The sequence below is a fragment of the Formica exsecta genome, unplaced genomic scaffold, assembly GCF_003651465.1.
Source record: "Formica exsecta isolate Colony F162 unplaced genomic scaffold, ASM365146v1 scaffold690, whole genome shotgun sequence".
NCBI lineage: Eukaryota > Metazoa > Arthropoda > Insecta > Hymenoptera > Formicidae > Formica > Formica exsecta.
In genome coordinates this window covers 388,377-414,851 of record NW_021853456.1, presented here as the reverse complement: position 1 = coordinate 414,851, position 26,475 = coordinate 388,377, and the positions used below count along the sequence as shown (strand labels likewise).

The window sequence follows — 26,475 nt, the reverse complement described above, 5'->3', positions numbered from 1 at the left end:
TATGGTTTCTGAAATTGAAATATGAAATATATAAAGATAGAAGAGAGAATATTCTAACGGAATGTTGAAAAAGAAAAAAAAACCAAATATATTACTATAGATAAACTAGAGATATATTGAACGATTAGAACTAATTAAATCTATTTGGATATTCCTCTTATTCCTCCATCTTTAGCTATGGAATTTATTCACCGTTTGATTGATACGATATATCATTGATTATCATGGGATTTAATTAGCAAGTCAATCAGAGAGAACTCGTTTTCCAACTCGTCTTCCACCATATAAAAAATTTAAAGATTCTTATTTATAAAAATAAAATCTCCTTTTATTCTAAAAAACACTTTATCTCGACGATTTTGCACGCTTGTATAATAACGTAGCAATAATGGCGTTAACATCGGCGAGTCGAACGAGGTCTTTATTAAAGCTAATCGACGAGAGATATAGCCTTTTGAATCCCTGAGAACTCGGATGATTTACCGTGTCATCTCGTCACGACGAGATCGTCCCCGACGATTTATTCGGCGGAGGTCGATGGTCTCCTTTTCCACGCGAATCGACGAGAGGCCTGCCGCGACCTCGACCTCGGGAAATAACGCGGAATTACCATCCCGGATGGTTCAAACGACCAGGAATAATGTAACGTGGGACTTCGAGACCAGAGATATGATCACTAGCCCGTGCATAGTCCTAACAATTCTCGCTAATGTGTTGCATTAATCGCGAAGTAGTCTCTCCTTTCTCTCTTTCTCTCTTTTCCTTTCTCTTCTCTTTTCATTTCCTAAAATATATGGATCACGTTACGCAATGTGGAATCGAAAGTGATATTTTGTTAGGTTTTAAATTGTAGAAACATGTGAAGAGAAATTAAACTGAATCCACGAAAGTTTCATTCTTTAATTTTTTCCATTGTAGTGTGATTTTTTTTTTTTTTTTTGCTTAAATTGCTATGCACATTTATTGAAAAAATTAATCTATATGAAGAGAAAATCATCTTTAGCTCAACTTTATTTACACTATCGAATTACGATCTCGTCTTTTGAGAATAAAAAGTTAAAATTATGGTTGTCGCGATGTAACACGCTCCAATTGATTTGCGTAATTCCAATTTTGTCGCGACGAGTAAGTAGCACGGTTTCTCAGCTCCCGGTGGCATCGTAACATTTCGTTTTCGCGATCCACGATTCGCGTCCGTTCTCCGTGTTTCACGCGCATCGTAATTAAAGTTGCGTCGCAACTTGTCTTGAGCGACATAGCGACGGCGTGTTCTGAGAGGAAGGCAACCGCGAGCGCAGTCATTAACTCCCGCGACACAATGCCGGGCAATTAAACTGTGGATTGTATGTCCCCGCTCGCGAGAAACTCGCTTAATCTAATTTCCATGGCAATCTACTTAATTATCTTGACGGGGTCTTCGGTCACATTCGCTGTCTAAAGGGTACCTCGGGAAAGCGACCTTTTCGTCGTACACAATGCAGCGCTGCGTTTAGCGTCGTTAAGTGTCGATCGCGTGGGGTATGAAAGCAAGCGCCAGGTCGCAGCCGATGCGGCGCTTATGTTTCACATAAAGTGCCTCGTAACACGGTATATCGTACAATAATGTCAAAGGTAGAAAATGACATTTCAAAAAAGGATCGCTAAAGTCCTCTTTCCGTAAATGCACTTTTCCCCTAAGAAGTTTTAAGGAAACGATAAAACGTAGTAGTCTGCCAATAATAAATAAAAATAATCAAAATTATAATAAAAAATTTTTTTTTTCTCATCACAAAAATCTACACATAAAATATATTTATTTAAAAAATAAAATAAAATAAAAAATGATGCATGTGTTGCGCGATTAATTACTTTAATTACAGTTTATAATTATCGGATACATACGCTGTGAAAGATATAATAAACAGGTATAGAAAACGGGGTCTTTGTAAGACGTTCGACAACGATACAAGATCGTCCGCAGACGAGAAGTCGATCGTTAACTAAGTCGATGGTCAGTCGAATCATCGTAAAGATTAAATGCGCATTGCGGTAGCTAAACGTGAGCGTAGCCGGCGCAAAGAAAATTACATTTCTCATCGAGTACGTCGTTACGCGAAGTCTTTTATGCCTAGCTCAAATCACCATTTAAGTCCTGTTTACAACGATCTCCAAGCTATAGTCGGACTATAATCGCGGAATGAACTTCTCGTCGCGCCCGCGGGGCTTGATCGGATCAAAAGTGAGTTAATTCAGAGTCAAATCAGTATTTCAAAACATTTAAATTGCGATGAAATTGGAAAAAACTCTATATAATAATTTGACTGCCGTAACATAGAAAATATTTTGTAGAAAGAATTATAAAATTATTTGTATAAAGTGTCACATCATATTTCAAAGTAATTATAAAATAATCACGTTTTATGATAATTAGAAAATTTTCGCGAATTAATCGAACAACTTTGTATCAGTTTGTAAGCTATATTATAGATATGATTGATGAAACAAAGTTGCGATCGCGTTATTTATTGCCCAGGTGATGTTTCGTGGAAATATACGCTATTAATAATATTGCGTTGAATTTAACCGCGCTTCTTAAATCGATTAATTTTATTTCACTTGTAAATTTATTACGTCTGACAAAAGTATGAACACTTTTTCGAGACTTACGTAAAAGCGTCAAACAAGATAGATTTTGATACGATATCTGATTATCTCTGATATAAATTTGACGAGACGCGCGATTCTCCACGCGTGCGACCTTCACGAATGATCGGTTCTTGTCGCGCGTCCGCACACGCAGTTACATTCGCGGTATTCTCGGTTTATTTATAGTCGACCTTTAACAGTACTCTTACTCGAAGATGTGAGGATCTTTCATATATCCCGAAGGAAAGTTGGACGGTAAAAGCCCATTTTACGGGCGCAGTCGACGTGTGTATCGAGCTCGTAATTGATCGATAGATCCTTTCCAAGAGCGTTACGTGGTGGAGAACGGTAAAGGAGAAAATTACTCATGTGTGCGTGTCTGTTTAGCGGTTCCACCCTTCCACCCTGCCCCGTGGAAAAGCGGCACTTACCGCGCAATATGCATTTCGAAATTTAAAAAATTTAATTGGTGAAATCGATATTTCGAAAGATTCATGTTGGACAACGTCATGATAATTAATGTTAATTGAAATGGAAATATAAAGTCTGTTTTATGAATTCTCAGCCATGTGTACGAGAGAATTTCTTCAATTTCGTAAGTGCGTTACTCATTTTTATATAATATTCTCCAAAAATCTTCATCCACCGTCACCCAACACCCGTTCGCTGACCTTACAATGACGTGGGCCGAGGGAAATAGAGTTCCTCGACCCATTCAAGAGAGTTCCTCGACCCATTCTCAGTGGTAACGAGGCTAATGAGAGAACGATCGTGTCGGTCGGCTTTTCGAAGTGCGCGCGCATACGGATAATTTCTCCTACGTTAGATTCCGCGAGAAAAACAAGACCGTAGGAAGAAGAACAATCATCGACGATAACCGCTCGTTTGTCACCGGTTATCTAGCGAATCATCCGATCAACATAATCGCGAGGGAGTACCTCCAGCAATGAATCAAAGTTTTTGCCGATAAATTCAACAAGTAGAAATTGCATTTTTTTTCTATCGTAGAGAAATATATATAAGTACTCAGCCACATACATCGATATCTATATCACACGAGTAAAAATGTTATTTAAAACAGACGTAAGAATTATAAGTCTTTCTCGATTTAGCTCTATACAATCTTATAATTCAAACTAATCTTTCATACACACAAAATTTCGTAAATCTGACTCGGTACCGCGAGCAATCGTCGCTCTCGTCGGCGAGAGACACATCAGCCGTTTATGGTCAAGCAGCTTACGGACGAGCGGCGAGGAAACTCTGACGCGTGTCAGAAAGCGGAGATCGGACAGCCTAGAAAGATGGCACACACATTGGTTGTCGATCGACCACGCGCGGGGAATTTTCTAAAGTGATTAGAAATAATTGCGTCGACGCCAGCCCGTAGGCTGGAAAAGTAAGGACGTCGTACTATAAGTCAATGCGCGCCCGTCAGATCGCCGGACTTAATTAATCGACTAGCGCGACTCCCGTTCGAACGAACGAAAGAAAGAAAGAGAGAGAGAGAGAGAGAGAGAGAGCGAGAGAGAGAGAGAGAGAGAGAGCGAGCGCGGGAGAAAAAAATCCGCGACGCGGCCGGAAGTAAAAGCACGCGGAGACTCGTCGTTGGATCTTAGGATCTGTTAATGTAATGTGACACACACGTTTGACCTCGGGCTTGCGATGCCGTTAATTAGAGATCGTTTCCGACATGCTGATATACGCCGAAGTATACATGGAAAAGAAAGATGTAAGATTATATAAGCACGAGATTTGAAGCGGTTCATGAAAAAAAATATACATGATGTTTTATCCATTTTTCTGGAGATTGATTAATCTCATGTATTGAGTCAAATAATGTTTAGATATTACCTGACAGTCTTAATTCAGGGACTCAGATATCGAGCCGATTAATTTATATAATTGATTTTCTTTTTAATTAAATTTAAATTGTACTGAATATTTTTAAAATATAAATTTTATAAGGATAAAGTTATATGTATATTAGTCTCTATTTGCTTTCTTTTTTCACTAAGATTTCAATAAGACTACCCAGAAAAGAGCATCCATATCCGCGAATTATTTTTCAAAAACGAAGACCAGGATGGTAAACAAGATCGGCCATTCACCTCGCAAACTCTGTAATCGTGCATTTTCTAAACCGATTAGAAATAATTATATCGGCGTGCAAATCGCCAACGGCTGGAAAAGCGAAGACTCGCGACGATTCGATTCCGTCGTTCATGTCGATTTTATTAACGCACAACGTCTTATTGGCAAATGGTGAAAATGGTTTTAATTAATGCGTATATGACACGCTCGTGAATCTGTTAATCGATCATAGATTGGCAGATACGTATATATTGATGGTTGCTCAGGTACCGTGGGACGAAATTATAATGCTCTAGAAGTCCGACTGCTTTACGGCATTTGAAATTAAATTCCACAAATGGCACGGTGCGTAAACATACATGCGTGTCGATGCATTTACCATAACGCAAATCACGCTCGCTCGCCTTTATCGCCCGTTATTTACCGTGTCCGCTTTGGCTCTCGCGAGGAAACGCGAGATAAATTTTCAATCTACGAGCCACGTAATGACAGTAATCAGTCTCCCACTCACCGCGGCGGAAGCTTTGCATGAAAAGACCACCTGCGAAATTGACAAACGCGCGCTCGAGCGCGCGTTTCGGATGGATTTGAAAGTTTCAATTAAAAGGAGTCTCCCTCGCGCCAGAAGTTTCTCTGCGATAGATCACGTATTTCATTATGGTCCACAAGTGCCGCGCACATACGATTCTCGTTACATAGACGAGCGATTGGTCGCCGTAAGCGTTCCTCTCTTACTCTACGTCTCTTTGCGCTTACGGAATCGCTGGCGACGTAAAAGTGGAACGAGGCTTCTGCGTGCGTATGTCTTCGCTTATGATGCGCGCAATTCCCGTCGCCGAGCCACCTACAAACTATTTTACGAGCTAATAATGGCATAATCCATCCGCCCACTCTTTATCGTTATTTCTCTCACCTGGATGCAAGAGCGCGGCTTTCATGCGCCTCGACGCAGTCGACGCGCTTTCGAGATCAGAAACGCGCGAGGCACGCGATTTTGCTTTTGTATACATTTGTAAATCTTCAGCGCGAAATCCTTATCATTTCCAATTATCTCACGCGTCTTTATACTTGAAACAATGAAAACGACTTTCGTAATATTGGAGATGCAATTAATGATAATTACAGATAACAATTAGATAGTTTTCTAACTATTCGCTCCGAAATATCGCGCATTATTAAAGAGAAATTTTACATCGCATTGTACTATCGCCATGAATTTCAACTTTACGAACGTATGAAAAGATTCGAGTTTGCAGTCGGCAAGGGTGTTGGTCTATGGCTAATTCTCGCCGCGATAACGAACTTGCTAAATTTACACGGTAACTTGCAATTTACTGACTTTCTCGAGTGCGTCATTACTCTATCGATCGTACGTTAAGCTGGAAACACGTGGTTACTTGCAATCTTGCTCGGACGCGAAACGCTTGCTCGCGCTTTTCGCATCGCGTCGTATCATGTGGCTGGAAACTATGGAAAGTGCGAGTTATCTCGCCGTCTTTGGCTTACAATGTATGAGTATAAAGGACACGGCGTTTGCGGGTCAAAGACTTTCGAACGTCATAGCTGAGGAATTGTTATTATGTGCAACGTTAATGAGCGCGATCGGCGTGAGTGTGAATGATAAACCATTCGATTATTCAACGGGATTGATACTTCAGTCAGATTGGATCAAATTCATAATCGAAAAGATTCCACAAAGCTATTCCACAAAGTCGTATTATAAATTATATAAAATGTGTAAGAATATCTCTAATAAAATATTATTTGAAACATTTTTTCTCTTAGTTTGGAACAAATTTTTGCGGAGATTGAAAATTTCAGCTTCATCGCTATTATACATATAAATTCATATTTGCACGCGCGGAAAATTTCAGTTAATCTTAGAATCAGTAGCGAAATATTTCAACGATCATCACTATTTTATACGTTATTATTAGCGAGTCTGGGCGAATCTCTTTACTGAGATTTAACATCCATCCGCGGAACGGGCGTGTAACACTGTATTATTTACGCTTACACGTATACATGTCATTACACTTTTCATGTAAATTGTTATCTGATTACAGACGGTGAACTAAAAATTCACCAGTAAAATTACGTAGTTTACCAACGTAATTATAAAGGTTGCCCGGAGTAGCCAGAATGCAGAACGTATGCGAGTCTAAGAAATGGACGTTACCGGTTGAAGGGTAATATTAGCCCTAGGATGTTCTGGGATAAGAATGATCGTAACCACAGGGTGTACGATTATTTTCTCTAATTATATAGAATTTTCGAAACATCTGACTTCACTGATATCTTTTTTTCATATTTATAAAAGCAATATACACAATGTGTAATTTAATTCTTCAGTTAGTTTAACGCTTTATTATATTCCATTTAATTTTTAATTCTTTTTTGCACTTACATAATTCATGTAGATATAAAATTAAAAATAAATACGTAATAAATCCTAAACATGCAACCATTTTTAACATTTTTTCGAATGTACATATATCATTTCGTGCCAAGTTATTGCGATTATATAGAGAATCAAGAGCCAAAACTAAATAAGTCCGAGGGAAGATGTTATCTATCATAAATTTCACGCATCCCCTTGCCGTCCCGCTCGAAAATCTCACTCGCGAGATTCTCGCACACCGCGCCGTGCCGCACAAGGAAAGGGTTAATGACGTTCCCACGCCCTTCGTCACGATCATCCTCCGCTTAAAAAGCGGAGAAGCTGGCCCTGCGGCCAGTGCAAGTTCATGTGCAAAATGAATCTTCTCTTGTAAGTCAAATCGCTTGCTTTGTGCGAGCGACACTTAAGTGACAAATCGTGTATCGCTGTCGGGAGAAACTCGCGACGTATCCTTATTCTCGTGTTCGATTTGCTTTTACATTCTCAGCGATGAGATAAGCGCAGAAATACGTAGGAATCAATATTGTCTCTCAATAGTCTCTTATCTTACACCTCGACCGAGCGAGACCGAACGTTCTTTTTTTTTGTTACTCTTGCAACGGAATTTCTTTGACGAGTTCGACAAAAATGTCGTACAGTGCAATTGTTTTTTTTTTTGTCTTCAAACGTAGCATCCAATTCGCGCATACAGATATACAGTGACAGTTTCCGGCGATAGCTGTAAATTTGTCAAAGGTTGTCGTTCTATGCGGCGCGTGAATCACGCTTGCGAATTACCATAACATTGCGGGCGGCGTTGTATTTTGCGAGGATATTTACGAGTCGTTTTGCGTCGGATACGGCGGCTTTATGGCGTATCTCCTTATTAAACGTATGCACCTTGTACGTTTCCTCCTCGGCGTTCGTCTGACGTTCGACGCGTAACGCGTTTCAGAAATAGACAACAACAAGCGGCTGGATAGATCGAATCGCGCACGAGGAAACTCGTCGAAATGAATGAACGTCACGGGGAATTTCCGTGTAACGAAGTTATAAATCGTTTCTCGCCTAACTTTCTACCCGAGTCGCGGTTAAGATCGCCACAAATCATACGCCGAAATTTTACAAGCGGTTTTGCCAGGAGATTTACGTATCGTCTCACGTATTGTTTCACGATTTTGAATGTTGATATCGCAGTCGTGAAAAATAAGGAAAAATGTATAAGATTAAAGATGTACCGAGAATACATTTATTTATATCGGACGAGGAGGTCTCTTTACATTTGATTGGATCTTTCAATCTCTCCTCCGAATTATAAAGATCCTAAGGAAATTCATTATTAAAATTTTCAAAAATTTGAAAATCTGGCAATTTTTGAAGATTTTTTAAAATCTAGGGATCCGATATTTAGATTACTAATATTTTGAGTTAAAATGTTGATATCCTCGAGTTCTTAAAAAAGAATCATAAAATTTCTCCTCGATAGTCACACGATCGATCATTCTTTTAATGAGAGACGCTATTATCGCCGAATTAAATGTGATATCGCTCATGTTCCAGGCGAGAATTTAATGTCACAACAGTTATAAACAATAGATCGTGTTCCCGGCGATATCTAGAAAGTAATTTCGCCGTGAGAACGTTTCCGTTGTTGACCATCAGGATATACGAGAGGCGTATTTACTGTAGGCGACGAATCTCACGATCTCGTACGTCGGCACTCTCGGGATCGCGAGAACGCCGTTGATTCTCGCGGCGGCGCGTTAGCCCCCGTGAACTGCGATAACCACGCCTAGAGAGCACCCGATCATCCTTCAAACGACACCGTCGAGAGCCGTCCGGGACCGGCGTGGTTAATGCGATGAGAGCTCGGAGCTGCGGGACGTTGTTTCTCATTCCGCTCTCGCCGATTTATGCATCGTCCGCGAGCGCGAAGCGCACGGCTATAGTCCCAGTTTCAAAATCCGGTTTCGCGCAATGAAAAGTAAGAGTGAGAGAATAGAACGGGCACACACGCTGGTGCGATACCGCGCGCGCGTGTGCTGCGGCCGTTACCGTGCGCGATCTCTACTTCGCATGTAATTTACTTTGACGTCGCTGCCGCCGCCACCGCGATGTTCGCACGTACGCGGCGATAGATTTCTGAGAGAGGTGAGCTCTCGAATTTCCAGCTTTCTCTCCGTTCCGGACAAAACGGAGCGGTCGATCCCCCGCTCGTTCGTTCGTTCGTTCGTTGATTGGATCGGGCCCAAATAATTGCCGAGCTGTTTTAGAATAGTTTCGATGTAATTGGAAAGCACGCTCAAGTTTATTGCCGAACTACCGGAGAAATTTTTGACGATCGAATAAATAATGCGTGTTTGCAATGATATATCGAAGTAATAAAAAAATATATCGACGCGATAATATAAATTCTTATTTATAATAATATATAATTGGAGAGAGAGAAAATATTTTTTAATGTAATTAAAATGAGACTTATAAATGCAGTGTTTTCTATATTTAAGTTTCATTATTATCGATCTCGCGTAAGACCTCTAGTATTATTCTTACAGAGAAAATTCATATTACCAATACTAGAAAACGGTATAATTATTTGTAGATCTCTCCAGAAACATAAACTCTCTATTGATAGGTGTAATTTTGACATAGCGGAGTTGGCTTGTTTAAACTGTCGAATAAATGAGATACAAGTAGCACGATGCATATCTTAGCATACTTACTTATTGTTAGCATATGTGATTCGCGTCTGAAAATAATACTCTTGTTTGATTCTACTAACGATCCAAATATTTCAACACTCCACCGTCCCTTCTGTGTTTACACTCTATCGTTAGCACTTTGTTCGTTTAGCCGATTACATAAAACTCCGTGCAAGCGGTGACTGCATTACAATATCTTAAATTATCACTGTTTCAATATGATGGAACTTTAATCTCATTCGAGCGACACAGTATCGCTCGAAAGTATCGCATTTTTGGAGCACGTTGTTGCGCCAAATCGTACGCCATTAAAACGACTGGCGTCGATTAATGGCCGACTCGTCCTCCTAACGTCCAATGTCGCGACCCGAGCGTAATTTAGCGACGCTTTATCTAGCGTTATTAATCGCGCAGACATCTAACGCTTTTCTTTGTATCGCGCCGCCGCTGCCTTCCGCTCCGAAATCCTAAAGTCGGATTCGTTCCGCGTGATACTTCGCGCGCGACAGACTCGCTTACCCTCGATCGAGGCTTAATTACGAGAGGCGGTAATGAGCCTCGGGTGCAAGGGAATATTGGCCGATTGGCGTCAAGTACGCGATGGGCGACACGCCGAGCCCCCTTACTGGGCCAGTAGGCCACATAAGCCGCTCTCCAATCATTGCCTCTCGGCGATCAGCTTGACTCCGGCTTCTCACCGGCATCGGCAACGTAGCTATGACAATATACTAATAAAACTTTAATGATGTGCGATTTTTTTTTCACCACGTCTCGTTGTTCCGTGAAATTCGTATATACTATTGTAACTCCCACTCGATCCAAAGCTTTTATTCACGTATGATTCGCGATTCTATGATTATTTGATCAATTATTTGATCAATTTGATCATTAATCAAATGGTCATTTATACACTAAATAATACATGAGATAAAATTTATTTTCAATTTAAATTAGATATTTTTTAACTTTTGTCAGAATAAGTTAATTATATAAAATGCAAAATTGTTACATATATTAAACGTATTAAAATTATTAAATATGCATATAATTCTCTTTCCTTTCTTTTTATATACTTTAAAAATGAAATATTGTTTATTTTTTTCTTATATTGCTTTTTCTCGTAAAGATATATTTGACGCTTCTGAGAGCACGGCGATCCTTGATGATTTTTAATTCTCTCTCTTCCCGCGTCTCCGCATAAAATAATTCTTGCTGATCGCCAGCGCCAGACGCAGGATATCCTTGAAGCCTTCTAACGGTCCTGCCGAGACCTCCGCCGCATCTGTACCGAAGAGATTCCTCGATAGTGTTTTCTCCGCCGCGTATACGGTATACGGGTGCGCGCGTATTACGCGCGTATCACGTATCGTGTATCCATACAACCTGCATATCCCGAGTGCATCGTGCATCTACACGCGACGAAATATCGGCCTATGCGTGCCGTGCTCGTTCCCTCGTTCGTGTATATTCCTCGGTTTCCGTGCCGGATCCGTTACGACAAACTGAATTTCGTGCCACCGATGATAAATCGGCGACGGATCCGAAATAATGATATTCCTTTCTCTCTTCTCTGATCTCACGCGATTGTCGTGCATCCGAAAATCATGATGAAAATTGTTCACGTAATTGTAGAACTCCTGAATTTCTTAATCCTGAAATTGTACGATCTTTAAAGCCATGTGGACTATGAATTATTTTTTAATTCTTGGACTTCTTTGATTTTCTGAATTATTTAGTCTTTGGACTTTGACCTTTTGAATTGTAAAGTTATGTTTAGAGGTATTGCTTCTTTGGAGATATAAGAGTCTCCTATTGTACGTAGAAACTATACAAAGATATATTTGATTTTTTCATCTTTAAGATGTAGATTTTCCGCAGTCTCGAATTCTCACTTCGTTATTGCCATATATTTTGCATATGTAAACGATTGCAAGCGAACATTTACATATGCATGTATTGCTACCGGCGATCATGCACATATCGCGCCGTTACTTACATCCCGATTCCCACACGTGTACTATCGCTACTATCGTCATAGATTTTGTTTATGTTCGCACGCAGGAAAGAGTTCTGATTGGCAATGACGGAAGTTGATCCGTTACAAAGTTAATTTCTCGTCAACTGTACATCGAAAGCGATGTTAAATTAAGTAGAGAAAGATATAAAAGAGAGAGAGAGAGAAAAGAGGAAATGAGCTATAAGTATTCAAAGAACGGGAAATATTATTATTCAAAACAGTATCGTACTTGAAAAAAATATCCTTATATCCTTTACTACAAAATAGATTTACTTCGAAATAAGACTGTGCAATATATAGTAGCGATATTTATACGGCACACGGGGTGTATCATGACGCGCCGTTCTGGTTCCCACGTGGGTCTGTCATCGTCTTCTTGAATTTCGATACGAGAGTCTCACGTCGTAGGTCGAGAGATCCTACCCTTCCTCGCGCTCGCGGATGAGAGGACAACGATCTCTTTGTTGAGGATGAAAAAGGTTGAGCGATACCGTAAGCACGAGGTCAAATGTCACGTCAGTCTACCAGCCAGTGTTACTTTTGATAGTATATACACATGATCGTCGTTTAAGATCTGGGACACGATTTACTTAATTGCATCGCGACGCGCCGATCGATCGATTCGATCGTGCGCGACAATCGCGAATTTGATTGTTACTAGCTCACACAATCCCGTAACTCACATGTAATTATTTCTTTTTTAAATTTTATATAATTATTTTTTAAATAATGAATGATGAGAGGGAGAGAGAGAGAGAGAGAGAGAGATAATAATTGTGTTATATATTAATTAACTATTATTATATTAATATATCTCATAGATATATTAATGTTATATTAAAATATAGTACTATTTTATATGTTAAACTTAATTATGTAATATATTTTTAGCAGAGAGAAATCGGATCAGACTTTTCAATATCACAAATAGATCTCATTTATTTTTTTTTTTTTTTGCGACTTTTAAAAACGCGAGAGAACAGTTGCTGTGACGCGACGCATGATTTCTCATCGGCGAATTGTCTATCCCGTTAGTTGAGAATCACCGTGCATGCGTTTGTCACGAGCGTCTTACGACCAATTACTTAAATACTAACGATGCCCGAATGAGCGAGACGCTTTTACGAGGGAAACGGTTCTACGTGCAGTCGCTTATTGCGTTATTTAAAGAATAACGAAACGCGAGAATACATAAATACTGACTGGCTAATTACGTTGCACATGGCATTTCGCGTTGCTTCCATGACCCGTTGTGACATCGCGACACGAATTACATTAAAATACATATTAATACGCGAAGGACAACAAATAATTTTTATTTCGCCGAAATTAAATGTTTACTATATAGGTGATGTGTGTATTAATCATGGGAATAAATACGAAAATATTTTTAAGGTTTATCGCGTGCAATGTGATAAGCTAACAATAATCAACTTTTTTTAAACATTTCAAATAATTAATTTTATACTTCTAAAAAAAAATTAATTTTTTTATATTAGCATCTGGAAATTAAAATTAATCTAGAGAGAAAGAGAGAAGGAGGAGAGAGATTATATATAGATTAGTTTAAATAGATTATATCCATTTAACATAATATAACTACATAGAAGAGTTAAAGGATAATTTGACTTTTAAATTCATAAAAAAATTTTAACCCAGATACACATCCACCAGATGTATATCTATGAGGTACATGATGTTAGAAACACCGCGATCACATTTCTTGTACCGTATAAAACGAACATTGCCTGGCACAACACAACACTCGACAGGTTCGAGCATGGCACAGCATCCGTCTTCGGGACCAGATCGCATCTACGAATCGCAAAGAATCGCGTCCACGACTGGTCCGGAATGAAGTCCTATGAACCACCAGAGGGTCTCGCATCTCGGTCGTATGCAAATCGCGTTTCATGACTCATTACCCCCGCTTGCCGTTTTCGGGATGAACGTGTCGGTTCGATCGTGTCAGATCCCGTTTATCGAGTCTCATCTTGTAATTTTCCGAATATTCATCTAATGATTCCATATCGATTACGTGAGAGCATCACGATTCGAACGATGACAAGCGACTTTTGTGCCACTGACACACAATGAAGGAATTATCGACACCGTTCTTATCGCGGAATCGCGAATCGGATCGATTTTTGCGGTCGATCGATAACGAGAAATCCGGCTACGATAATCATTATTGCCGCGATTAATTTGACCGACGTATATCATCATTTCTCGGCGGACAAGAGATTCTGATGAATAAATCTATCCGCGTGCTGTTTCGTCGAGATGAAGTTCTCTTCTCGTGGCTTTATCGCGGTCTCGCGATCGTCCTATGATCGTGACGGCGTAGAGGATGCCGTGGAAAATCGATTAAACGCCAAATTGATGCTTCACAGTGAACCGTGGCAGAGACTGAATCCGAAGAAAGATCTTTGCTCGGTAAACGTCGCGTTATTTGCAAGCCGTCAGAAATAATGCTTTCATTTAATTTCGAATAAAATAATATAATAAAAATAATAAAAAATCTATTTCAAATTTTGTTTTTACATATAAAATTAGCAATAAAAATTTCTCCTCTTCTCTCGCGACGTTATACTCAGACCACCTGTTAACTGTTTGTCAATGAGCAGCGCACGTTCCTTAATCGGTCAATAACTGCACGTTTTACGCTATGACACTTAAGTCGGGCAGGTGAAATTTTACTTTTCACGTGGCGGCCGCGTTCGAGAGAAATTGGGCAAACGAGGTTGCCTTGATCATCAGCGACTTCCTTCTGCGCATATATGAGATAATTTTTCTTTGTCGCTAAATATGGCGACGTTATTTTACGATATCGGTTAACGACCTCTTTTCCAAAAGTATTGCCTATTTTCAAGCAGCACAAAAGATATTTCCGCAGAAAATCTGGAAAATTGGCATGTCTTTTGAAATATCTTGCCGACTGATATTGTAGACGTTTATCCCGCTAAATTCCGGATCTATGTATATATTCTTGTCTGGATCCTTTGGATACCTGAATGGCGAACCTATCCCCGATCGCGATTTCTTAGGTAGGTAGGTAGACGACTCGGTCGATGGTGGTTTCGGTTGTTGCCGGAGTAAGTAGCCGGCGGATATACATGACTACTTAAGGGTTCGCGCACGATGGACCGCTGCCGATATGCGGTTTCGAGCGCGGAGAGAATCTAGTCGAGAGGAGTCGATCTTAGGCTACGTTAGGTTGGGTTAACGCAGGGCGCGACCACCGACTCTCATGCCACCCAAGACTCTCCGCGGTCGGGTCGCCCTGTGTAGAACCTGAATCTCAAAGGTTCTCAACCGGCTCTTTCTCCTTACGAGACGTTTCATATGGGACGTCTATAAGGTTATCCCTTCGCTTATTCTTGACTGCCGATTATGCTCGGAAAAAATTGCAATTTATCGATCTCGTATTTATATCCCGTATACGAAGCGTTAAAAATAACTCCATAAGGTAAACGTCCCAATAGTTTGAGATTAATAATGATAAATTTTCATGTTAATGTCCAGATATAGGGACATGTCCGGCAATCGGTACTTTTACCTTAATTGGTAAAATTCGCTTTTAAAAAGAAGATTGTGTTTATACGGACTTAATTCATTTTTGCTCTAAATACTTCAAGATATGTTCATCTTTATAACATTTTATTCATTTAATTAAGGATCAGCTGTTTGATTACAAAATTATTGCTGAGAAAGTGTTTGCGTACTCATGATCGGAAAATCGAAATATTTCACAAGTGCATGAAATTTCTTCTCTCGTATATATTCTTCGCCTGGCGTAACATCGTCATTCAAATTCGCCGAAATCCTTTTACGGACAGTTAACACTTTACGTAACGCGTTATGCCACATGCCCACTTTTGGTCAAGCCCCGCCAATCGTCATTAATTAACATTCTTCGTCGTCGCATTTTTTGGCGTGTTGAAGCAAGCTCGAGAGTCAAGAATGGATGTAAATATAGCCGATTCATCCAATTTCCATATAAAGTATCTGTATAAAAAATAACTTAGCTTTATATTATCGGGAATTCCTACAGAGAAGTTCCAATCTCTATAAAATATTTAAATTTCTTCTAGACCAGATATAAAATAGAATATTGCCAGTTTCTCATTGCTCTAGGATTTGCATCTAAATTGCAGTCGATTATCAAGCACTCCAAAATCAAGAAATCATATAATCAATCTTTCATTTATAATACATTCGTAATATTTAATTCGGCCAATAAATTTATCGCTTTTAATATTTTTGATATTTTAAATTGTGGTCTTCCTTGAACTTTAAGTCAAAGTTTCGTAAGATTCGTTCAGGCTATTATCTCGAAGAGTGGAGCGTGGCGAGAAGAGAGATGCAACCGGTGCAGTTAGCCGGCAGTGAGAATGGACCGGCCGACATGTGAGAGTAGAGATCGATCCGCTATTCATAAATCGAGAGCTCGGATTTCGGTTGCGGTAAAGGAGAGAGAAAGAGAGAGCTCGATGCAACTGAGTAACGTAGCGCTTTTCCTGCTGCTATTGCTAGGATTTGTTGTTTAGATTCCCTCTCGCGAACTGCTGTCAAGGCCAGAACTGGCCAACCGTGGCCTCGAAGGTCGCTGTGCGATGGTGAGAGGCGCCTAGAGAGGAACCTAATCGCGGGAGAAGTACGCGGTATACATAACGGGTGAAACTTCCAGTTTCTGCGATAGTTCATAGTATCGTACGGCAGGATTCTCATCGATCAACTCCTGCTAATCGACCGGTATTGCTAGTCTTGCTCTCAGAAAAAATTGTGGAGATATATTGTATATAAAAATACATATGTATACACACGAGGCAGGAGATTTCATGAGCTTGCAAAATATTTCCAATTTTTCAATCTTGAATATGCAAACTTTCTCAGCGACGAATTTTTAATAAGTACAGCTGATCTTTAATTAAATGGCGAAATTATTACAATATAAAGATGAACATATTTTAAAGCATCTAGAGCAAAAATAAATTACATTTGTAGACGATTTTATATTAAAAATAAATCTTACAAATTGTGGATTTGCCTTGTTTTGATGAACGTTTCGTATGTGAGATATGAATGCGAGATGAATAATGTGTAAATATTCATCGAACATTAATTTTTCATAAATTAAGTTTGAATACCCAAAATTTTTATATTGGGAGGTAGCTATATATATTTTTTTATATTTTATTCCACAGTTTTTTATATAACTATTTTTATATTTTATACCTATTTATTTTTTTTCCTAATTTTATATTTTTTTTTAATTTTCTGAAATAATTTATGTATCTCTATTTTTTGCACAATTGCTTAATTTGAGACGATTAGAGGAGCAGGATTTGTCTTTAAATGATTTTCTCATTCCTGTAGCTCTAGAACTGTGTAAAATATTTAGAAATAATTGGCGGTAAATTGCGAATTTTCGAGGTCATCGATAAAATGATTACTGCGCAGACGGCCGCGTGACTGAACAGATTAGACGTGGATAGACGTTGCGAGCTTATATGGCCGTCCCCGTTGGCCTTATGGCGACGCCAAGGTTTAAACTTTCTTGGAGAGTGCCTTTTATGTCTCCTCCTGGAAGCTGGCTGGCTCGCCGCGGGGACTATCCGGAAGTGTCGCCCACGACTCGATCTAATTTCCGATTGAGCGACTTCGCAGCGCAAACGTGGAAGAAATGATTACGAGAGGACTACTGCTTTCCTTCCTACATTCAGATAGCGTCGCGTGTCTGTCGAGACAGTTAGAAAGTAATGGATCTCGCGAGAGGAATCTGTAAACGCGCCGCGACGCTGAGGAGAACAACAATGACGCCGTTGTCGTACAATGTCGGCCAACGGATGACTTTGACGACTGACGATGACTGGCGTTTTGATTGAGGCTTTCCTTTTACCTTCAACGAATTTTCTAACACCGGGAAATTGCTTCTATCCAAATGGTAAATGCACCTGCACGTTTAACTCTTCATCTATCAGCTGTTGTCTGTGTCCGTTAGACCTACATTTGTTTCTAAAAATGTTTTTGCAGATATATACTTGTATATATATTAGAATAAAATAATAGTCTCTCTCTCTTTCTCCCTTCTCTTTTGTTCTATTTAAATTCTATTAAAAAAATACACATTATTAATATTATCATTAATACGTGATAATTAGTTGACGAATAAGCGTAATATTTCGTTCCACTATATAAAAAGGAATTTTTAATAAATAGCATTTATTGTAATCTTATTTTATATGTATCACACCACACAGACATCCCCTGAAAGATTTTATATAGCTACAAATATATGTAGCAATGCGGAACTATCATTTTTTTTTAATTGCTTACAATCTGTTACAATAATATATAAGTGTGCATAAATGTAATCTCAATATGTAGATCTAATAGACATTAGACAGAAAGTTAATCGATTTCAGCGGAGAAGATATTGTTCCGTAATCGGTATCGTAGAAAAGTAGGATCGCGTATCAGATATAGAATTAATAGGTAACGAATACATCTGTACGTGGTTGAAAGATTAAAGATATATACATATATGTGCATACAGACATAGAAACATATACACGTGGATATTTGCAGGAGCAATCACCACTCTCTCGTCAGTCATCCTCTCTCTTAGCTAGTCATCGCTTTGCTTATTGCTCTCTCGCCCTCTTATATGGTAGAAATACACGCGGTGCACACTTTCGCGCGACTCCACTCTCGGCGAGCGAAGCGAGGTAAAAAACATCAAATTTGCGCGATACGAAAGCATCTGTGCGCACGGATCTGTGAAAACGACCGCCGCGTGTCGTTACTTTTACTTATAAATTTACATCGTTGCCGGTCGCTTTTGTAAATAATAATCGCGCGTGAGAGGAGATGTACGGAATCGAGGGCGTCTTTGCACGAATGGCCGCGACGGTAGAGTACACGTTGAGAGCGTTAAATAGAATGTATATTAAATGTTAAACAGAGGAAAGTAAAGATCGCGCGCACTCCTGCTGGTGTATCCTTATCTCGCGCGCATATCCGATGACGATACATGGTAAGAGATAAAACAGCTAATCACCGTTCGTTTCACCGTAGGAAGTTGTGCGTATCAAGCACAGCTTCGCTACCTTGGAGGGTTAAAGGCCGACTTTCGTTTCTAAAGAATACAATAAATAGCTTATGATACTGACGGAAGAGAGAGCCTGATGTAATTATTATTATATTATATGATAAATTACACGAAAAAGTTAATGCTCATATTCTGCAGTCATCAATTTTTCAGTAAAGTATATTTAAAGTTTATAATTTTAATATTTTATTCTATATTAAAAATGTCAGAACATTTTTCATTCTATTATTCGTAACATAATTTTAATTACAGATATGTGTTATTATTCTCATTTAAATCAAATCAAGTCTAAAATTAAAATAGCAAGATTTTTATATCGTTGAAAGAGATATCTGTATTCACGAATACAACGCGAAAATCACGCTTCGATGTGAGATTTTTCATCGGAGATGAGTCCGGGTATCATCATCCCCCGGAGCCACGGCACGAAAGTCATGAATTACCCCGCATAACGCTCGAGATCAAGCGGACCGACCTCCGCGAGAGGAAACGGCCGGTCGCTATCGCTCTCGGGGAACGGTATCAATCCCGCGCGGATATCGCGCGTAGAATCGATCATTCACGTTTGCGGCGGCATGGCAGGTCAAACGTGCCGATCGATTCTGCCACGTTGTAGACGATCGTAGTACGCGTAGGACGACGTAGACTCCGTTTCGTTATCGCGGTTTCGCCCTTATATTCGCCGCGCGGTCTGTAATCAAGGCAGAGCGCAACATATGCGTCGTCATTTAAATCGAGATCCAAATCGAATTATCCATTCGTTGAAAGAGGAGGAACCCGATATCGGATCGCGGTCTGAGTTATACCATTCGAACGATTCGGAATTCGATCGCAGGAGCGTTTGTGATCCGGTATCAGTATATATGCGAATTAAATTCTTTCTCGCTGTCGCTCCTTCGAGTATTGTTTACGTAATGCAACGAATGATAGAGGTCGTTGCCAAGTTTCATTCACGGGAAATTGTGCAATACCATTAATAGTAATACTTATTTATATCTTGCATTGTTCCAGTATGCAACGTATTATTTAATGAGAACAGATTTTTTAAATTATTTTGTTGTTTTATAGAGGCTCCGATAAAAGAGAGACGTCCGCTAATAGATGCGAATATCAAATCGGTCAAGTATAAAATTCCCCGGTCGCAATCTCCGGACACGTTTTTAACCGATGAAAAATAGCTTCCGCGTAAAGCTTTCGCACGTGATACTCATCGTAGACTCGTAATAATAACGGTAACGAGAAGGAATCGTTCGTTCTCCTCTTGGGATATTAGCTCGATGCCGCGAGTTGAATTAAGGGGAAAGATCTTCTCTTTTCGGTTTGCGAACAAATTACCAGAACGGCGACAAAAAGCGCGTATAATCTCTTTTTCTCTCTCGATTGATGGTTCCAATGCTCGAGCCTGAATAGAGGCGACCATTCAATTATGTACAGCCGCCGTTTAACACGTCCGTTCAAAGAAACGGTAACGAGCCTCAACCACTTGGCTTTCTTGCCGTGCCGTATATAAGCGCCGCTTCCAGCACGGCGCTACGACGATTTTTCTACGATCTTTGTTTGTGACTTTTTTATCAATACCTTCAAGTATCTTTACAGCTATGTAGAACAGTATGCCAATCTATTTTACGTCAATCTATTTTACGTTTGCATCGGAAACAGGCTAGAGTATTATTAATAGAGACAATCTGAATCTTTAATTCGCGGAATAAAATTGCGATTTTTTTGTCAAAAAAAAGTATGTTTATTGTATGTTAAAAAAAAGCTTTTATTAAGATCAACGTCAATTTGCTTGTGTTATGATATATTAATTTAATTACTAATCTCTACACGGCAAAATGAAAAAGATGCGACTTTGAATGGACCATTATTCTGCCACTGCTTGCGCAATCGCTTGCATGTATCGACGACTATTCGAACACCCTGTACACGGCAGGGGCGGGCTGAGAGTGCGCGGGACAGAGAGAGAAAGAGAAAACCGCCTTAGTTAAAGCTGAGGAAAAATACTAGGAAAGAGAAGATTCCCTCTCTTTGAAGATAGCTGCCGCCTTCTGCACACGCGCGTGTACGTGTATGTATAGTATGGATAGATGGTTAGATGGAGGAAGGAGGAAGAGGAGGACGCGTCTCGCCTTTGGGCATCGATCTCGCGAGAAGAGAGGAACCGTGAGCCTCTTCCCTCTCTCGTGTATCTCTCCTCCCTCATATCCTCGCGAGCATTATCCTACGATCGCGACCACACCCGAACCCTCCAGCGAAAATCCGTCGTGGAATCGCACGCGCATACGTTCGTACATCTTCCTCCGGAATTCCCTTTCGGACTGGCGTTGCTCGCCGACGAGGTCTCCGGCCGAAGATGAACGGTTAGAGATTGTCGGCAGAGGGTAACCACCGATTCTATATATACTATTGTTTGGAATCATCGCGATGCGAGCGGTAAAGTAATGCTACGTTTGAGTTAGCGACTTGCCTAGTTCGTTAATTTGAATATTGTATAATGTGTTATGGTCGAGATATTTGAAATAGAAACTAGACTTTTTAATTTTTTTAATACGGCAGATTAAATTTATATCTCCAAAGTAACGTAAACTCGATTTAAATAAAAAAAAAAAAAAAGAATTAAAATAAGCAATGCAATAAAATTTAATTGAAACAATTATTTTTTGGAGTAATTTCCGGTAAAGTGCGTATGTAGTCATGGCATGTGTTGTAGATCGCGGGAATGGAAACCTCTAACTGTCGGCTCGGACGAACGCCTCGAGGAAACGTCAGTTCCACTCGGGCGATCATAGTCGTCTTTAAGTTATGTAGGAACGGAGTCTTCCTAGTGCCTACAGCTGTCTTCGGCAGCGAAAGGGTTAAACGTCGTACTCTCGTCGTACTCTTATCAACCGTTGAAATATTTTCATTGATATATCGATCCCTGGAAGCGTATGAGAGGTATCTCGCAAATCTCTAATTCAATAATGCGCGTATGTTAATATACGTAAAAAATGTTTATATATATTAATTTCCATTTTCCTTCATTTTTAATACTTTCAAGATTCAATAATTTATAGATTTAATTATATCGCAATTATTTTTAATTATTTTTAATTTATTAAATAAAGTATGACAGAGATATATATGAATTATATGAGAGATTTAATTATATTATAATTATTAATCTATGTAATATTTTCTTTATATATATCCATAATTGATTCTATAATTTAAAAACACTTGATCAACGCGGACTGCATTACGATCGCGCGAAACTGCGTGCGGTTATTTTTATTTTTTACGTTATCCCGCGTGTTAAACGAAACATCTTTCTTGTTAGTCCATCTTTTACTCAGCTTCTCTTGACATATTATCTTATGATCAACCATACTCGAAGCCTAGAGCGGCGTACCTAATATTCATGCGCGCGTATCCTCCTTCGGAACCCCCGTCTTTCAAGCTGCATCATCTTTTCTGGACCCTCACTACTTCCGGGAACATTTGCATTTTTTCCAGCCGATAAATGCATCATCTACATGCGCGGACGGCTGGATTTTTAACGCGAATTTTATGATCGTTCTCTTCGCGGCACGATTTAAAAATCTATCTTCCCTTATCTTTTTTTTTTTTCTCGACATCGGTCAGGCAATTCGAATGCGTGTTAATTAAATAAACCTTGGAAAAGAAGTCTATTCAATTTACGATCGAATCAAATCATCGATCATAAATTAATCGCTCGATCATTTATGGGGAAATCGTTTTGCGATTATTCGTATAACTCGAAGTAATCAATCGTCTCATTGTCATCTCCTTTCTTGACAAATTATTCCGCGTTTTTGACGATACATAGTATCCAATCCAGAAGCACTTTAACAGAGTGAATAATGACGGATCAAAGCACGTCTAAATCTGATATTTTTTTTTTTTTTTTTTTTTTTTTTTTATGAACGCGCACACGTCCGGTATCATCTTGACGAGCACTTTCGGCTTTAGAGATTATTCGGATTATAAGAGAGATCGCTATATGAAGTAGAAAGTAAGGTTCTGGTTGACCTTTTGTCATACGCCGTTTCATCCTTGCACATGAATACGAGCCGTAACGAGCCAGATTAATCGATTCGAATCGTAGAAATCTCGAGGATTCTAGTTAGACGACCGGGGACGCTAATCGCGATCAGTACGGCGATGAGTGGACCCCTTGAAGAGGGTCCCGGCTTTTCAACCCTCTTCGCTTTCGCTTCTCGCCTTATTTTCTGCCGAGGGGTGTTTCCCTCGTGTCTCTGAGCAAGACGTTTCGCAAGATTTATAAAAGCACCGTTTACGCCCTAAGGCTGTTGGCAGGCCTTAAATAAAGTCGTGGAGCGAGGAATATTAACGGTAAACGGGTCGAGATTTTATATTTATCTAGAATGATACAAAAGGATAGCCTCGTGTTTGTCAAATAAAGAAGAAAATAAATATTTATAGAACAAAAGCAATCGATTATTATTTGAGCGATCATCGAGTTGACATTATTATCACGGCGGAAATAATCTTGCGTCGGTTCTCCTAATTTATATAATGAATAATCCCCCCGCAAGATGAAGAACAAGCATCGTTCTGCGTGTTCATGATGACGTTACGCTAGACAAACGGCTGTGTAACTGTGGCGTTACATCACGCGACAGATGAGAGTATCGAATTACAGAGACAATGTCACGATCATGACGATATTTAATCAATAATACACTAAAACAGTAGCGCGAAGGCGACTCGCGGTCGTTAGGATCGCGCCCCGGTTGCGGTCTGTAGTTGGCTCATGTTTAAAGCGAGGAGGCTCTCAATGAGACGGTTCTTACGTTGCTCGCAGGAAACGAGGGATCTCGCTTGTTTCTCGCGAGAGAGAAGAAAAGGAAGAGTGATTTTAACCGAGAAACTCGCGTGTTCCGCGTTTATTTGTGGCCTCGTGCTAAGTCGCGCCTCACTTAGAGAGTGAAGACTTAACGGAACGTGAAAAATTAATGGAATGGAACTTCTGCCTTCTTTTTTTCTCCACAACTCGCGGTGACCCGGGATACAATGCACGCGTGATTAATCACGCTCGTTCACCGACGTTCATCCGTAATGGACGGATGCAACGCGAATTTACATCGCCCGTGTACGTGCGCTTGATCGATTGGCGCGATCGATCGATTGAACAAATAGCGCTTAATTTTCCGTACGGCGCCGTGAAATTTATCGTTAAGCATTTAGCGCTCGCGTATCGCGAGATTTATCGCGCTTGCTAGATCGAACGTTCTGCTGTCCGATACGATAATTTCAAGCACATAATTATACGTCGTCGCTGCTAATTAATTAATATATTGCATCGGACGGAGCGAAGTGTTTCTTGTGCGCCTATATACTTATACTATGTGGGATATTCGTTCATGATAAAATCGAGAACTAATACTCGCTTGATCGTCGATATTGAGCATCGATCGCTCGTAAAATATCCGCGCCGAATGTAACGCGGCGATCGAAAGTAATTTATTAACGCTCGACTAAACGAGTTTCGCGGAGGGATAAAAACTGTAAATTTGCACAGCCGAGTGATAAATATCTGTGTTTATGGCAAGAAATGCATGAATACCGGTCGCGTGTAAACTAATTTCACATTAGCTATATTTTCGAGATTAATATCCCGTATCTATATCCTTTCAAATATAGCGAATCTGTTTTTCGCAAGATTTATAAAAGCACCGTTTACGCCCTAAGGCTGTTGGCAGGCCTTAAATAAAGTCGTGGAGCGAGGAATATTAACGGTAAACGGGTCGAGATTTTATATTTATCTAGAATGATACAAAAGGATAGCCTCGTGTTTGTCAAATAAAGAAGAAAATAAATATTTATAGAACAAAAGCAATCGATTATTTTTTGAGCGATCATCGAGTTGACATTATTATCACGGCGGAAATAATCTCGCGTCGGTTCTCCTAATTTATATAATGAATAATCCCCCCGCAAGATGAAGAACAAGCATCGTTCTGCGTGTTCATGATGACGTTACGCTAGACAAACGGCTGTGTAACTGTGGCGTTACATCACGCGACAGATGAGAGTATCGAATTACAGAGACAATGTCACGATCATGACGATATTTAATCAATAATACACTAAAACAGTAGCGCGAAGGCGACTCGCGGTCGTTAGGATCGCGCCCCGGTTGCGGTCTGTAGTTGGCTCATGTTTAAAGCGAGGAGGCTCTCAATGAGACGGTTCTTACGTTGCTCGCAGGAAACGAGGGATCTCGCTTGTTTCTCGCGAGAGAGAAGAAAAGGAAGAGTGATTTTAACCGAGAAACTCGCGTGTTCCGCGTTTATTTGTGGCCTCGTGCTAAGTCGCGCCTCACTTAGAGAGTGAAGACTTAACGGAACGTGAAAAATTAATGGAATGGAACTTCTGCCTTCTTTTTTTCTCCACAACTCGCGGTGACCCGGGATACAATGCACGCGTGATTAATCACGCTCGTTCACCGACGTTCATCCGTAATGGACGGATGCAACGCGAATTTACATCGCCCGTGTACGTGCGCTTGATCGATTGGCGCGATCGATCGATTGAACAAATAGCGCTTAATTTTCCGTACGGCGCCGTGAAATTTATCGTTAAGCATTTAGCGCTCGCGTATCGCGAGATTTATCGCGCTTGCTAGATCGAACGTTCTGCTGTCCGATACGATAATTTCAAGCACATAATTATACGTCGTCGCTGCTAATTAATTAATATATTGCATCGGACGGAGCGAAGTGTTTCTTGTGCGCCTATATACTTATACTATGTGGGATATTCGTTCATGATAAAATCGAGAACTAATACTCGCTTGATCGTCGATATTGAGCATCGATCGCTCGTAAAATATCCGCGCCGAATGTAACGCGGCGATCGAAAGTAATTTATTAACGCTCGACTAAACGAGTTTCGCGGAGGGATAAAAACTGTAAATTTGCACAGCCGAGTGATAAATATCTGTGTTTATGGCAAGAAATGCATGAATACCGGTCGCGTGTAAACTAATTTCACATTAGCTATATTTTCGAGATTAATATCCCGTATCTATATCCTTTCAAATATAGCGAATCTGTTTTTTTTTTTTCAATTAACTTCTTTCTAATTTAATCCGTAAATAGGTTGAGAAAATTGAAAACGTTTGCTACTCGAGCATTATAAAGAAATAAAAAATTTGTACAGGTTCAAGGTATATCATTTACCGATCGGCGTTATCGCCAGCGTGATTATCGCCGCACCGTCACGGATCCGCTTGAGATATATAAGCAGAGAGAATAAATGTTTTGAGATAAATCGGCTGTGGCACTGTAACGGCACGTACGTACGTGCAGTCGATCGCGACGCGTTTCGTTCAAAGATACCTGTGTTGTCGGCAGAAATCGAATAGGTTCGGAGCGAGGGCGTTTCGTGCCGCCAGTCCCGAAGGAGTTTTCAATAAGCTCGCGACTTGCTCTAATAAATCCCGCGCCCGAGAACAATTCGCGATAAATCATTTTCTAACGGCAGCAACAGTGTTTGCGCTATAACGGTAATTGGT

At 39.9% G+C, this 26,475-nt stretch overlaps 1 protein-coding gene across 2 annotated transcripts in view; it reads left to right on the top strand.

Moving 5' to 3' along the window:
- Positions 1-26,475, top strand: part of LOC115243126 (storkhead-box protein 2) — a 77,897-nt gene that overhangs the window by 658 nt on the left and 50,764 nt on the right. The window lies entirely within an intron of this gene.